Source organism: Acanthopagrus latus, chromosome 16 (genome assembly GCF_904848185.1).
Source record: "Acanthopagrus latus isolate v.2019 chromosome 16, fAcaLat1.1, whole genome shotgun sequence".
In the NCBI taxonomy this organism is placed as follows: Eukaryota; Metazoa; Chordata; class Actinopteri; order Spariformes; family Sparidae; genus Acanthopagrus; species Acanthopagrus latus.
In genome coordinates this window covers 1,303,399-1,308,398 of record NC_051054.1, presented here as the reverse complement: position 1 = coordinate 1,308,398, position 5,000 = coordinate 1,303,399, and the positions used below count along the sequence as shown (strand labels likewise).

The window sequence follows — 5,000 nt, the reverse complement described above, 5'->3', positions numbered from 1 at the left end:
CTCAGCTCCCTGTCAGCCTTTGTACCGGCTTTGACTCGTTCTGTAACGAATTACAGCCAACTTTGACGAGTGTGTTAAAGAGGAGGAGGAGGAGGGAGGAAAGGAGAGAGGGAGGGGAGAACAGAAGGCAAAGAGAGAAAGAGGAAAGGAAAGGAGGAATTTAGGGAAAGAGACAAGGAAATAAGGAAACAAGAAGAGGGAGAAGTGGAAGGATTCAAGAGAGGAAGGACCGGAGGAAGGAAGAACTAGAAGACGGAGATGAAAGGAGTGATTAAGGAAAAAGGAGGAGAGAAGGAGGCGATGGATACAAGGAAGGATGAAAGATAGAGGTGAGAAAGGAAAAGTAAAGGAGAGAAATGAAGGGAAGAGGAAGGGAATCAGGAAGATGGAATGAAAAGATGGAGAGGGGAAGAGGAATTTAGACAGCAGGAAGAGGAAATGCAGAGAAGGAGAGCAGATCTGATTCTTTGGTGAGGAAATGAAGGAAGAAATGAGGAAGGAAAAGGAAGGAAGGTCTAGCTGTAGGAAGGAAAAGGATTCAGGTAAAGGGAAATGGAAGGGAAGGGAAAGGAAATGAGAGGGAAGCAACGTTAAGGCAGGAAGTAAAGGGAAGTGGATGGAGATGAAGAAGAAGGGGAGGATATTGTGGCAAAGGAGAGGAAAAGAGGAGAAAGGGGAGAATCGATGGAGAGAGGGTATGATAGAGGGGAGCTGGGAAGAGGAAGACGGAGGGAAGGAAGGATGTCAAGTGTGGATGGAGACGAGGAAGGAAGGATAAAGACTTAGGAAAGTTGCTATTCCTTGGTTAGGAAAAGGTGACGAGGAAATGTAGGAAGTGTGCTGATAGGCGATAGGAAGCAAGGAAAGGAAGGAAAGAGATGAAAGGAGAGGCTCCTCCTGCTTCCTCCGTCTCTTAATCAGCCTGTAATTATTTTTCCATCTCTCGTCCTGTCTTCCTGCACTTTCTTTTCTTTCTTACCTCCATCATGTTTCCTCTCTCTCCTTCCTCCATCATAGAACATATGTGGGTTTAGGAGGAGAAACTAAAGTGGAGATCCAGGTGTGTGTGTGTGTGTGTGTGTGTGTGTGTGTGTGTGTGTGTGTGTGTGTGTGTGTGTGAGCGCTCCTTCCTCCCTCGCTCGCTCCTCTTCTTCTTCTCTGGTATAAATTATGTGTCACTCGTCTCCCAGAGCTGTGATGAGCGTCTCATTTGCATAATCCAGTTAGGGGAGTCAAATGGCGCTGTCTGCTAGCAGATTTGGCATGCTAGCTCTGACGCTAGCTTCATTAGCATGGACCATTACAGCCTGGATTTAGCCCGACACACACACACACACACACACACACACACATACACACACACACCCCTCGCCACATCTGGCCTGCTAACTCACTGTGTGTGTGTGTGTGTGTGTGTGTGTTCAGTCTTTACACTCAGATATTTATATATTGATCGAGATGAATCCAAACTGAATCGGCTGAACACTTCAGACGTGCTCTGACTGAACTGCGTCGTTACTCTCTTATATTTTCCGTGTTTCTTTTTTTGCAACGTCGACCTTTTAATTAACGACCGGCTGTTGATCCGAAGCTACTTAGTTTGACCTTTTACACCTCTGTCATAATAACTTCTGATGTGTTTGTTATGCAGCATATTTCTCCACCGTGAATATATTTATAACTTCTCCATCTGTACGTCTGCTCTCTCAGGTCGATCCGACGCAGTGACGTCTCAGCTGCAGTGTTGTTGCCGGCAGCTCCGTGTTAAATTAAAAACCATTAGAGAAAGGCGAGAGCGGGTCGTTAGCGCTCTGTGATCCTGCTGTCCTCCGCTGCTCGCTGGCAGGGAGCAGAGAGCGCCGGACGCGAGGACGCAGGATGTCTGCGGCTCTGATTCATCGACACTTAATTAAAAACTGAAAGTAAAAATGCAGATTTAATGTTTTGAGATTTGTTTTGCATCCTCACACACACGTTCATCCAGCCTGTGAACCTGTGCACCGCTTTAAGAACAGACCTAGTTCCCCTGATAATCCTCTGGAGGCTTTTTAATGAAAAATCTGTGAGGCTAAAATAAAAAAAGAAGAAGAGGAGCTTTTCTCCGCGAGGATCGATACAGATTCACGTTATTAATACATTAATCTACAGGTTCAGAGATGCCTGATGATAATTCCCAGACATCTCCTCCCCCCTCCTCCCCCCTCCCGTCTGCTAATAGTGCATAGCATGGTTGCCATGGCAACGTGCAGTATAGAAAAACCCTGGTGGTTGGAGGTAAAGGCGGAGTACGGCGGCGGGTCAGAGATCCATCATGGCTGCACGGGTTTCTTATGAAACCTCTGGAGATGGACGACTGAGCGTGACCTCTGATGTCACCTGATCACCCACACACACACACACACACACACACCTCACAAACCAATTCACTTTACAAACACACATTTCCACATAAACACACTCTCCACTCTCCACGTGGCGGCTTTATCGTGTTTCCTGTTTCTCGCCGCTGCCCCACAATCCTTCAGTCCTCCCACAACAGGAAATTAAAGGAGCGTGTCGTGGCGCCCCGAGCGCCTCGACTTTTTGATTTGTGCGAGCCGCTATCGCTAATGAAAATCAGTGCGGCGCTCCGGACAACGGGGGCCGCTGATAGAGGAGCGACTTGTTCACCACACAACAGCCGGCGTCTCCCAACAAGTGAGCGCTGTAATCGCCCGGCGGGGGAGGAGGTGGGAGGAGGGAGGAGGGAGGAGGGAGGAGGAGGATTCCTCCAGGTGTAAATACAAGCTGAAGTTTTGATAAAGACTTTGTGGTTGTTGTGTTTGTCGGTCGAACACAGATCGACTGAACGTCTTCTGTCCTGTTTTCTTCTCCGCAATTTAATTTTCATTAAAGAAAAACATCCTGCGGCTCTTTTTCTTTCCCACTTTAACTTCGTCTTTCTCCTCCTTTCATTCACACGTCGCCTCTCCTCTGCTCGTTTGTCTCGTCTTCCTCCTTCCTGCTTCAGTCTCATCATCATCTGTCTCCTCCTCTTCCTTCTTCTATCTCCTCTTCTTCTTCTCTCTCTAGTGTCTCTCTTCACCTGTCTTCTTCTTCTTTCACTCCTTCCTCCTCTCCCTCCTCCTTCTCCTCCTCCTCCTCTTCCTCTCTTATTATTTCTGCCAGTATTTAGCGAGCTGCATTCAGACAAGGTCACGGAGCAATTTGTGTATATGTCTGTGTGTGTGCTGCCTCGTCTCATCCAGGCACTCAGCCAAGAGAGAACGTCTTGATCCTGCACTCAGGACATTGTGTGTGTGTGTGTGTGTGTGTGTGTGTGTGTGAGAGAGGCATTTGTTTGGTTGTACGCAGTATAATATGTGTAATGCTCTAATGGCTGACAGAGGGAGAGGTATAGTGACTTTCACTGTAGCAAATCATTATATCTGTCCTACACAGAGGTTTTGTGTGTGTGTGTGTGTGTGTGTGTGTGTGTGTGTGTGTGTGTGTATGTGTGTCCACTCTCTACAGTGAACAGTAAATGGAGAGTTTTGATTTATGATTTGTTTTTTAAAATGAAGCCGTCTCAACGACACGTGTCTCAGTTTTTCCCCTTGCCGTTAGCCTTTATGCTAAGCTAGGCTAACCACAGCCGGCCTCGCCACATGGTGTTGATGTTCCTTCTCTCAGAAGTAACACAAACATCTTCTAAGTTTGTGAACTCATCCTCCTAAAGTTGAAACCTTTTCTTTTGTGCTGTTTCTATATTCTTAACAAATCCTCAGCCATACTCTCTCTCTCTCTCTCCTGCTCTCGGTCTATGTCGCTCGCCCACACGTAACCCCACACTGGTGTTTCTCGCCCGCCCGCTCGCTCTCTTTCTTTAATTTGACCAGAATATTTTGCTTTAATGCATTTTTTTAAATAAAGTCAGCGTTAATATTCAAAACTGCAGCTTATCAATGTTTCTCTCTTTGCAAAGCAGCCCATAAATATTAATGTCGATCGGCCACGCTTCCTCGATGCGCCGCCGCAACGCCGTCTCCTCGCATAGACGTGAGTGTGTGTGTGTGTGTGTGTGTGTGTGTCAGTCTGGCTGCGATTCTCTCAGAGTGTGTGTGTTTTATTGTCTGTGTGTGATTGTGTATGCAGGCGATCTACAGTTTGTCTGGGGATTTGTATTTGTGTCTTTATTTCTGTGTGCGTGTGTGAGTTTGCTTCTTTGTCAGTGTGTGTGTGTGTGTGTGTGTGTGTGTGTGTGTGTGAGTTTGCTTCTTTGTCTGCGCATGTGTGTCTGTGTGTGTGTTGGAGGATGATACAGAGAAGCTAAATGCCCCTGCAGTAATTCTCTTCAGGAATAATTGCCCTGCATGTGGTCTGCTGCTCACACACACACACACACACACACACACACACACACACACACACACACACACACACACACACACACACACACACACACACACACTATAATGTGGATAAATATGAAAACACATATTTCTTCTCTGCGTGTTGGATTTGATCACTTCACCTCCTCACTGAGCTTCTCTCTGTGTTCATCCGACTGAACAAAAAGTCTCTTTTGAGATGTTTGTGTGTGTGTCGACCTCTCGCAGCTGCAGAGTCGACGGTTAACAGAGTTTGAAGGTGTTTCGGCTCATTGAGGTGTTCAGGTGAAGTTGACGTGGAGGAGCTACGTCCAGTCTCCTCCCAGCTGTTCTGGAGTGAATCATACAGATGTTTCAGACTTCTTCCTGTCCTGTGGTCGCGTCTCGATCGTATTCTGGGCAACGCTGCTACGCTGCCCCCTCATGACTCCCGGAGGTACTGCTCGGATAGTCCGGATCCGGAAGCTTTCTGAAGATGCAGAAATATCCCAGAGGGAACATGTCAGGGCGTTTCATGACGCGTCATTTCTCTGAATGGATCAAAACAGCCTGCACACAGAAAACATCTGCTTAATAAAGCTTCAGTTTGAGGCTCTGGTTGAACATTTCTGTCAGTTTCCACAACTGTCG

The 5,000-nt window shown here is 47.0% G+C and overlaps 1 protein-coding gene across 7 annotated transcripts in view; it reads left to right on the top strand.

Moving 5' to 3' along the window:
* The window catches only part of LOC119004396 (neuronal PAS domain-containing protein 3), a 234,903-nt gene that overhangs the window by 55,573 nt on the left and 174,330 nt on the right, over positions 1 to 5,000 (top strand). Inside the window, exon 1 of one of the 7 annotated variants that reach the window (XM_037071275.1) lies at positions 4,020 to 4,038. The exons of the other annotated variants lie outside the window; for them this stretch is intronic. The gene's annotated coding sequence lies outside the window, so the exon portion shown is untranslated. Of the gene's footprint in view, positions 1 to 4,019; positions 4,039 to 5,000 lie in introns of those variants that run through there. 7 annotated transcript variants of the gene reach the window in all.